Source organism: Phyllostomus discolor, chromosome 5 (assembly GCF_004126475.2).
Source record: "Phyllostomus discolor isolate MPI-MPIP mPhyDis1 chromosome 5, mPhyDis1.pri.v3, whole genome shotgun sequence".
Lineage (NCBI taxonomy): Eukaryota > Metazoa > Chordata > Mammalia > Chiroptera > Phyllostomidae > Phyllostomus > Phyllostomus discolor.
This window is the reverse complement of record NC_040907.2, coordinates 131,435,507-131,446,740: the sequence shown is the minus strand read 5'-3', so window position 1 is coordinate 131,446,740 and position 11,234 is coordinate 131,435,507. Positions and strand designations below refer to the sequence as shown.

The 11,234-nt window shown below is 36.1% G+C and overlaps 1 non-coding gene across 1 annotated transcript; it reads right to left on the bottom strand.

Annotated features, from left to right (window-relative positions):
• Positions 1 to 2,794: 2,794 nt before the first annotated feature.
• LOC114498330 lies at positions 2,795 to 2,927 on the bottom strand. Its single transcript, XR_003684758.1, has one exon. It is a non-coding gene; the product is annotated as a small nucleolar RNA SNORA33 (small nucleolar RNA).
• Positions 2,928 to 11,234: the final 8,307 nt, after the last annotated feature.

Here is an 11,234-nt window from a genome sequence, read left to right as displayed (position 1 = left end):
TAGATTTTGTCCTTACCTGAATCTCTGACAAACTGAATCCAATTGCTTCCAAAGTCATATAAGGAACCAAAAAAAAAAAAAAAATGTTATTCTCTCCATATGACAGTCTCTAATTTAGAATGAGAAGGATTGAAGGAGCTGAGGATGTTTAGTGTAAAAAAGAGAAACTACCTGGGGGAATGTGATATGTTTCATGTATTTAAAATCTATTGTTTGGAGAGGGTTTGTTCTTTCACATCCAAAGGGTATGACTGGGAGCTTTTCATTGACTCATTTGCAGACTTGGAGAATTCTTCATCCAGGGAATAGACTGCCCTTGCTTCTTGACCTTGAAGATGTTTAAGCAGAGGCTAAGTGACTACCTGCCACAGTGCTGCGGGGTGTCTTCTGTGTGGAGAAAAGGTTAGCCTAATGATTTCTTGGGTTTCCTCCCATGCTGAGATCTAATGGTGCTTGTCTTTTCTCTCCTCTACCAGTTGTCTTTCCTGCTTAAGGTCTGGAGAAGCATTTGAAGAAAAGCACTAGAAACTTCATACTTCTACAGTTGCCAGATTTCTTAGCTTTGTTATAGGCAAAACAATCCTAGAAGCCTTGGCCATGAGATATTAGAATAAGCTTATAAAGGACCTGATAAACCAAGGGGTATTGTGCTAATATTCAAAAGGTATCTTAGAATTGTAAGAATTTCGGAATATTCATGCCAGCCTACATGACTAATTTTTAAAAATTTTTAATTGAATTTATTGAGGTGGTATTGGTTAATAAAATTATATGCATTTCAGGTGTACAATTCTATAATACATCATCTATTTATTGTGTTGTGTGGTCACCAGCCCAAGTCAAGTCTCCTTCCATCACTGTTTCCCCTATTAATCCTGTTCTACCTCCCTGCCACTTCCTTTCCCTCTGGTAATCACCATGGTCTGACTAATTTTGTTGACAACAGTCCGCCAATTCTTAATACTTGATTCACTTTAAATGAACTTTTAATAATTCAAGTATATATATACAGGGAGATGCACAAGTCTTAAGTGCAAGCTTGATGGGCTATCACAAAGTGATCACCTTCCATATCAAGTAATTTGATATGATGCCAGGATTAGAACTGCACCCCCAAAGTCCCCACCCTGCCCACCTGGGTTCTTTCATAGTCTTTATCTCACCATCGCCTCTCCAAAGTCAGTCATATCTGATTTGTAACATTACAGGTGGGTTTTGCCTGGTTTTGAGTTTTATATAATCACACCAGCAGCATGTAAGCATTCCAGTTACTTCATATTCTTCAAAGCCCTTCGCATTACAATGTGTTTTTACTTTAGCTGTATTGGGGGGGTGCCATGATGGCACAGCAGTTTTTAAATTTGCATTTTTCCTAATGACTAAATGAAGTTGAACACTTTTACTGATGTTTGTTGACATTTCAAATGTCCTCATTTAAAAAGAACTTGTTTATGTATTTTTCTTAATTTTCTACTGGATTATCTGCCTTTTTGACTTGCAGATATTCTTTATATATGTTAAATATGAGTATTTTGTTGTTATATATTAAAAATATTTTTCTACTATATGTTTTTTATTTTACTGTGTTGATGATATATTCTTACTGAAAAGAAGTTCTTAATTTTAATATAGCCCAATTATCCTTTAAATGCTTTTTGTATACTATTTCAGAAATCTTTCCCTACATGAAGTTTATGAAACTAGTATCTTACATATCATCTATTGCTGTCATTTTAACATTTGTACTTAGATCTAAAATCTACCTGGAATTGATTTTTGTCTGTGATGTGAGAGAAGGGCCATGTTTCTCCTCCACCCCCCATAAGAATATCCAGTCTGTCTAGGAATGAGCCTTCCCAGCATATCCAACCAAAAGGTTGGTCATCAATGCACCCTTTGGATTGATTTATGACCAAAAAGGGGAACTGTGGATGAAAAAGGGAGTTCTATGGAAAGTAACCTCACAGGGTGATCTGATCATAAATTCCTAACTGGGCAGGTCATGGTGGGTAGTTGTGTCCCAGGCCTGCAGCTTCTTTAGTGAAAGGTTTTAAGCTGCTCTGTCTGTTGTTCTTGCCCGCCTAGGTTCACACACCTTTGAAATACCAGAAGTAATATCCCTTGAAGGGAATATTTATAACCCTCAAGAGAGGATATAACTTGTTAACTGTCCTGTAATCCAATTCCTGCCTTGCTTCCTCCAATCTTATGTTCCCTCCTGAATTTCAAGTATATAAAAGAAGCTGCAAAACTGTTATTCTGTGAAGCATTTGAGGTCTTCCTCTTTGGGTCAAATAAACTCTTATAAAAATTCTCAAAAAAAAAAAAAAGAATATCCAATTTGCCCTCAACATTATTGAAAATAAATTTCCCCTACTGATATGCAGTGCCAGCTTTGATATAAATTAATTGTCCATAAAACTGTGGGACTGTTTCTGGACTCTCCTGTTGCAGTGGTCTGTGTGTCTATTTTGCCTTAATTACCATAGCTTTATGTAAGTCTCAATATCCAGTAGTATAATTCCTCTAATTTTGATCTTCTTTAAGATTGTCTTGACTGTTCTTGGCCTTAGCACTTCCATATAAAATTTTGAATCAGTTACAATTTCTGTGATTTAAAAACAAACTGATGGGTTTTGGAGATAATTGGTTAAATCATTAACCCATCCAAATCTAAGTTTTATAGGTTTCTGTGCAGAGGCCATGTATATTTTTTATTAGATTTATTCCTAGGTGTTTAATTTTTTCTTTTTTTTTCTTATAGCCATTGATTTTCAGGGACCTTATAGTCTTTTCTTATAGCCTTGATGTTCAGGGGCCTTAATAACTTCAATGTCTTTAACCCTTGAAATGTGGCTTTACTATTGCCAGCTTTCTCTAAATTTCTGTAGAAACACATTCAGGTAGGCAGACTCATTGGCTGGCTTAAGTTTTCTTTTTAAATGCAGATGTCATTTAAAATATTATATTCTATTTATTTGCTTGTACATAGAATTATTACCATATTTTTACATCTCCCTTTTATCTAGGAAACTTGCTAAATTCACTTATGAATTACAATAATAGCTGCAGATTCCTTTGGATATTTTTACCTGCACATGGCATCTGCAAACAGTGACAGTGGTTTGATTTTCATTTCTCCTCCCATTTTCCTCCTCCTCCCTGCCTTTCTTCCTTTTTTCTTCCTTCTCTCCCCTTTTCTTTTTTACCTCTTTTTTTTCTTTATATCACTGCTAGAATCTCTACTACAGTGTTAAATATAAGCAATGATAGCAGATTTCCTTTTCACATTCCCTGTCTTACAGGAAAAAGCTTCAATATTTCACCATTAATTGTGAATGTTTGCAGTAGGCTTTTTGTTTGTTTCTTTGTTTTGTAGCTACTTTATATCAGATTAAGGAAGTTCTATTTCCAGTTTGCTGAAGTTTTTTCTTTTTACCATAAATAATGTTGTATTTTGTCCAATGATGTTTTCTACAATTCTATTAAGATGATTATTGATTTTTTCTCATTTATTCTATTAATATGGTGAGTTACATTGCATTTCTGAAATAAATCCAAATTGATCACAATGTATTCTTTCTATGTTAGTGGATTGGGTTTGGATTCATGAATAATCTACACTAAGAAATTGCTAAAACTTTTTTTGTAAAGATATGAGTTTCCAAATGGGCTTGAAAACCATTTTTTCTCTTATATTGAATATTTTCTCTGCAGTTATATTTACAACTTGATCAGACATCATTCTGTTTGAATATAAATAATATATTCATTTTGTGGGTGAAGAACTCACTATATTTTCAACTATTTTCTCTGAAGAACTTAATTTTCCACTAGAGCTAGAAAGCAGAATTTGTGTATATTGTACCTGGCTAGAAATGATAGAAATATTACATTATCCTTTGTCACTGACTGTTTTGTTTCCTAATGTAACTTAATAATTTAATAAATTGAAGAGTTTTCAGGTTTTTTTAAAACCTTCATTATCTAATTTGACCCTCACAACCTATGAAATATGTAGGTCTAATGTTATTGTTAATAAAAATGCCTCATAAGGAGGTTTTATACTCAAAGTTGTGGGTAGATAGTCTTGATAGTCTTTCTCTCTTTCCTAACCAAGGTTCAACATGAATGTCAGCAATTAAAAGTTTCTGGCTGAAGCTCTCACATGCTTTGGATTATTTTCTCCTGTATTCTGCATTATGATGGCTCTTTCGGAAGGACCCAGTGTTCCAAGGTCCACAATTTAGAGTGCTTGATGCTAGACCCTGGGAGAATTCACACAGAGTCAGAGCATTTTGAGACTGGGGGTGTGGTGGGGAATGGTTATATACAATGACTCTTTAACTGTTATTTGAGGGTATGGATTGATTGCCAAAGAGATAAGGCCCTGCAAAGCTGAACACACACTGCCCCTTTGTTCTCGTCACAGTGCAATGTAGCTTGGATATGATTAGGAGATCAGGGTGAAAGACTTGAGAAGATAATATAAAATTAGGACATATGCAATCTTTGTGACAGTTTCCTTTTGTAAGTGATGCTTGGAACAGAATTTAACACTTCCATGGCACCCAGCCAGACCTTGATGTCAAAGAGTCTCCTAAAGGTCTGTGACCCAGAGCAACCTCAGCCTTCTTGAGCCACCTGGGACCCTAAGGGGCATGCTGACTATTGAGGGAAGGGATTCTAGTAACAGTAAACAGTTACCCTTAATTTCCAGATCAGGAAACTGGAAAAGAAACTTGATGGTTCTGGGTTCTTCACAGTTAAGATCCGGAATTGGCAGTGTGGCTGCAAGGCCTTCTGATTTGAGTTTCTAAAATCTTAGTTTTGACTTCTATATAATTTTGATATGTCTATTATAAACACCATTTGGCATTTGGCAAGTTTCAGTATTTGCTTTTCTTATTTTTCCTCCCTTCCTTCCTTCCTTCCTTCCTTGTAGAAGATAAGGAGTATCAACACTTGTGCCCTTATATGTTGCTTGCTATTGTTATTATGGGAGCACAGCCAGCCTGCCTGATGGAATTGTCCAACACCTGTTTCTCTCTCACCTTTGCCTACTCATGTTTTCACAAGCAAGTTTCAACTTACCAAGCCTTTGTCTGAATTTGATAATTGCATATTTGCTTTAATCCTTTTTATGTTCTTCTAATATATAAAGTAGAATAGGTCATATTCTTTATGATAATTTTATTGCTAGAGTTGTTTGGGCTGTGTGAAATGGAGAGAGTCCCCTGTGTCAAAGGACAGGTGCTGCAGAGGTGATGCTGCATGGTCCTGACAATCTGTTCGGTGCAGTTCTAAAGCTGAGACTCTTCCTTTGTAAGCCTCATTCTTTTTTTAAAAAAAGATTTTATTTATTTATTTTTAGAGATGGAGGAGGGAAAGGAGAAAGAGGGGGAAAGAAACATCAATGTGTGGTTGCCTCTCACACATCCCCTTCTGGAGACTTGGCCTGCAACCCAGGCATGTGCCCTGACTGGGAATAGAATTGGTGACCTTTTGGTTTGCAGTCTGGCACTCCATCCACAGAGCTACACCAGCTAGGGCTATAAGTCTCATTCTTGTTTTTTATTTGTTTTTTTTTTGTTTGTTTGTTTTCTTTTTTCTTTTTTTTATTTTAATCTTTGTTCAAGTACAGTTTTCTCCCTTTTACTCCCAATCCAGCTCACCCACCCAACCCTCCCACTTCCTTCCCATTACCACCCCCCCTAGTTTTTGTCCATGTGTCCTTTAAATTTGTTCCTGTAAACCCTACCCATTCTCCCCTGAAATTCTCTCTTCTCTCCCCTCTGGTCACTATCAGCCTGTCCTCTATTTCAGTGACTTTGGTTATATTTTGCTTGTTTCTTTGTTTTGTTGTTTAGGTTCCTGTTAAAGGTGAGATCATATGGTATTTGTCTTTCACTGCCTGGCTTATTTCGCTTAGCACAATGCTTTCTAGCTCCATCCAAGCTGTTGCAAAGGGTAGGAGCTCCTTCTTTCTTTCTGCTGCATAGAATTCCATTGTGTAAATGTACCATAGTTTTTTGATCCATTCATTTACTGATGGGCATCTAGGTTGCTTCCAGCACTTGGCTATTGTAAATTGTGCTGCTATGAACATCGGGGTGCAAAGGTTCTTTTGTACTGGTGTTTCAGTGTTCTTAGGATATAGTCCCAGCAGTGGAATTGCTGGGTCAAAAGGCAGATCCATTTTAAGTTTTCTGAGGAAGTCCCATACTGCTTTCCATAGTGGTTGTACCAGTCTGCAGTCCCACCAACAGTGCACTAGGGTTCCCTTTTCTCCACAACCTCTCCAACACTTGTTGTTTGTTGCTTTGTTTATGATGGCCATTCTGACCATCTGGTGTGAAGTGGTATCTCATTGTGGTTTTAATTTGCATCTCTCTGATAGCTAGCGATATTGAACATCGTTTCATGTGTCTTTGAGTCTTCTGTATGTCCTCCTTGGAGAAGTGTCTGTTCAAGTCCTTTGCCCATTTTTTAATTGGGTTACTTGTTTTCTTAGAGTGGAGTCGTGTAAGTTCTTTATATATTTTGGAGATTAAACCCTTTTCTGAGGTATCATTGGCAAATATGTTTTCCCATACAGTTGGTTCTCTTTTTATTTTGATACTGTTTTCTTTAGCTGTGCAAAAGCTTTTTATTTTGATGAGGTCCCATTTGTTTATTCTTTCCTTTATGTCCCTTGCTCTAGGAGACATGTCAGTAAAAAAGTTTCTGTGTGAAATATCTGAGATTTTCCTACCTACGTTCTCTTCTAGGACTTTAATGGTGTCACAGTTTATATTTAAATCTTTTATCCACCTTGAATCTATTTTTGTATAAGGTGTAAGTTGGTGCTCGAGTTTCATTTTTTTTGCACATAGCTGTCCAGTTCTCCCAAAACCATTTGTTGAAGAGTCTATGTGGCTCAGTTGGTTGGATGTCATCCTGCAAAGTAAAAGGTGACCGGTTCTATTCCCAGTCAGGGCACATGCCTGCATTGTGGGTTTGGTCACTGATTGAGTTGTGTAGGAGAGGCAACTGATTGTTTCTCTCTCACAGTGATGTTTTTCTCTCTCTCTTTCTCCCTTCCTTCCCCTCTCTCTAAAAATAAATATATAGAATCTTTTTAAAAATAAAATATAAAAAAAACACCTATAATTCCTCCATTCAAGAATTATTCAATTTAATTTTGTATGTTTCTCTCTATACGTTTTATTATATACTTGTTAAGTTGATGCACTTTAGAAGTGTTAGCCCTTTGGACAAGCTAAAAGCAATAGAAATGTAATGAGTGTGGGATTTGTTAGAAAATCTTAAACTTTGATTTTCTTTCTTTGGAAAATCATAGTGGTGATAGGTATTCATATAGACTATTCACAGACTTCTTTCTATTTTGATGCAGTTGTGGTGTAAATTGTTTTATCTTGATTTTACTCTAGGGCTTTTAGCATTAGATTTTGCTGGAGTCAACTTTGACTTAATGCTTGTATGCATTACAGGTATTAGAAAAAACAATCCCATTCTCTCAAAAGTTTCCGGAGCACTGGCAAACTAATTAAAACCATCCAGATTGAGTAAATACATTTTTGATTATCAGTAACACAGTAAGTTTTTTTTAGGCACAAAGTTTGCTCAGTACTTGAGGAAAAAAACCCAAACTATCATATACAGTGTCTGAATTCACTCAAAGTGTACTTGCATATTTATAAATGTTTCAGTATCTTTTTGTTGCAAAGACCATGGATTAGCTCAGATGGTTAAACTATGGCACTAAAGGGTCCAAGGACATGGGATTGAATGGTGGGTAGACAACTTTGACTATTTCATGACCTTATAATCATTCTGACTTGAATGAATCTGTCAGTAGTTACTAAATGCCTACCATTGTCACAAAGATATATTTGATGTGATTTTACAATTTAGTTTTATGTTCTTTAGTTATTATTCAAGCAAAAGTGTGGATGAGCTATTGCAAATGTATCTGTCAAATTTAAGGAAAACATTTCCATGCTTAGTACACTAAATGGTGGGTTAGTGGTAACACCTCATATTTAAAGGGGTCAGAATGCAGTTGTTTGAATTCCTGCTTTGCTACAATGAAAAAATAGGGCAAAAACTTTCTGAGCCTATACCTCCTAATCTGTGAGTTAAAGGTCAAAATGAAAATTGTAAGTGTGCATACTCTTGATCAGAATTGTAATGATAGACATGGTTTTGGTTTTCTGTTTTCTATGTTGTTTAATATAAATTTGGTAACTTCTTTTAGGCTTAAGGTGGTATTCAGTTACATTTATAAACTAGTGCATGGCCAGAGAGTAAGAACTGGTTTAGGAAGCAGATGAGATGGCAGCTAACTCAGAAACCTCTGGAATGGATGCCTATATTGGTTTTAGGAGTGGGAGTATGAAGAGAGTCAATATTTGCCTTGACATAGTACTACCATCTCCCTTATGTTTACCTGGAGATTGAAACCAACTAAGATTCTCCACACTTTTTTGTATCTAATAGTATAAATGTTCTTAACTATGATTTTTGTCATCAGAGCTCTTTTCTGACGACATCAGAGGACCCACATGCATAGATTGGAAAAAGTCCCTTCCCAGTTCTTTCTACCTATTGAGTGCTTTACTTGACTAATGGTGACTGACCAAGGCAAGGGCAGCAGAGACACAAGAAAAAGAGCCAAAAAAGTCTGTTTTTGTTTTTTTTACCAACAAGATAGCCAATTGTTCATTAATTTGTTTATTAACTTGTTGTGGCTCATTTGTTCGTTAGTCCATTCAAAATTGATTGAGAACCTATTATGGACTCAGGTATGTGTTAGCTGCTACATGAACAAATATCAGTACTTCAGTCTTGAATAAAATGAGAGAAATCAATTGGTAAATAAATGTTCCTTGTATTCTTCAGTTGTTCATAACTCTTAACTCCTCTTTTGGTTTGTGTTATTGGGGTTGATGTTGTTAATTTCTCAACTTTTGTTCCCATAATTTCTGGTAACACAGCCCCATATTTCCATCAGGAAGCTGTCCTTGCACAACCTTCAGCCCCATATTGTAGTTTGGGGAGTACTGACCTCTAGGGTTTTGGCACCAGAGTGACTTAAGGCTACATCTGTTCCATGTTCCCACCATGCACTGGAAATGTAATCAAAGTTGAATCAATGAGACATTGATAAAACATAAGGAGACTTTTTCTGCAGCTTTTGAGAAAGAAAATTTTGTCTTCCTCTGGAAGGTATGAGAAGAGGATATGAGGTCTTGAATGGTTTTTGCCTTTTTGTTAATGAGATAAGCATGCCTGGAGGTGCTAAGTACTGACACCGTGGAATCTAAAGGTAAAACCAACATCAGGGAAGGCATGTAAGAGAGAATAGAATCAGGTACTGGTGATAATGTTTTGGATGCTGGATCAGTTCTCACTGAAGCAACTTTATCTAGTCCTAGGTATATACCCAAGAAAAATGAAAACATATATCCATTCAAAACCCTTGGTTGTATACCTAGTAGTGGAATTGCTGGATTCGTTAAACTCTAAGTTTAACATTTTAAGGAACTGCCAAGCTCTTTTCCAAAGTTGCCACGTAATTTTACATTCTCACTGCCAATCTGTGACAGTGTTCCAGTTTTTCCACATCTTTGCCAATACTTGACTTTTTGAGTAGAGTCATCTAATGGGTATGAAGTGGAGTCTCACTGTGGTTTTGATTTGCATTTCCCTAGTAACTAATGACATTGACCATTTTTACATGTGTTGTTGGCCACTTGTCTATCTTCTTTGGACTTGATTTAGTGTTTTTTTTTTTAAGATTTTATTTATTTATTTTTAGAGAGGGAAGGGAGGGAGAAAGAGAGAGAGAGAGAAACACCAACATGCAGTTGCTGGTGGCCATGGCTTGCAGCCCAGGTATGTGGCCTGACTGGGAATTGAACCTGTGACACTTTAGTTTGCAGCCCATGCTCAATCCACTGAGCTACACCAGCCAGGGCTTTGATTTAGTTTTTAAGTCAGTGTGAGTCAGATATTTCTGTCACTTGAAGCATAGAGTTTTATTGGATTCAAGAAGGGTGTGTTTCACTTCTGGGGAAGAGTTGCAGTGCTCTCCATCCCTCTAAATGATCTTTTAATGCACTGCATCATTTAAACAGAAAATCGTAAAAGCAATAAGTATAATTCTTAATATATTTTCACTAGAATAAACCTAGTAACCTTGGTCAGATCAAGAAATAAAACACTGTTATCACCCTGGGAAGCTACCTCATACTCCTAGTCACTCTTCCTCTAAACTTTAAAAATATTAGATAGGTTTTACCTATTTTTAAACTTTATATAATTGGAATCATGCAGTGTGTCCTCTTTTATGGCTAGAGTCTCTCATTCAACACTGCTTTTCTGAGATCCATCCAGGCTATTTGTTGTGTTTATTTGTATTGTCATTTATGCATTTGTCTTGCAGTGTAGCTTTCCATTCAATGACTATGCCATCTTTTATTTATCCATTCTATTGTTTATGGACACTTGAGTTGTGCCCAGTTTTTGGATTGTAGAAGTACCTATATTTTTCCATGTATAATACACACATATTTGCCCAAATTTTTGAGGGAAAAATAAGGATGCACATTATACATAGGTAGTGCCTAAATACGTTCTATCTGTTCTTATGTTTTGTAATTGTTACATAAAATTTATTTACCATAATACATTAAAAATATATGCTAAAATTCCTTTATAATGCAAAACACAAGCATCTAAATATAAATGAGTAAAAAATTGAATTAAAAAATTAAAATGAAAGGTTTTTTTCCTGAAAGTGGGCCAAAAATGTGGGTGTGCATTATACATGGCAAAATACGGTAATACTGCAATGAACATTCGTGTACATGTGTTTTGGAGTTCTTCCAATATCGTGAAAATTTTCAGTGATAACTACTAGAAACATTATTGTTTAACCTTTTACATGTAGATCTATAATTCTCCTGTAGTTTTATATGTCTTTAGTTGGTTTATTCCTAGGTATTTGATATTTATTGGTGTTCCTAAGAAGTCCTCCAGAAATGATTTACTTTTGTTACCAGCAGCAGTTAGAATGGGAAGTTCACCTTGCTTTAGGCTAGGATTACTCTAAATCAGAGCCTTGCCTTGTTGAGAACCACCCTGCCTGGTTTCAGGAGCTGTAACCCCACCGTGGCTAAGGCTGAGTGAGCGACCTTCAGACCATAAGCCTCTAAGGAGACAAAGCT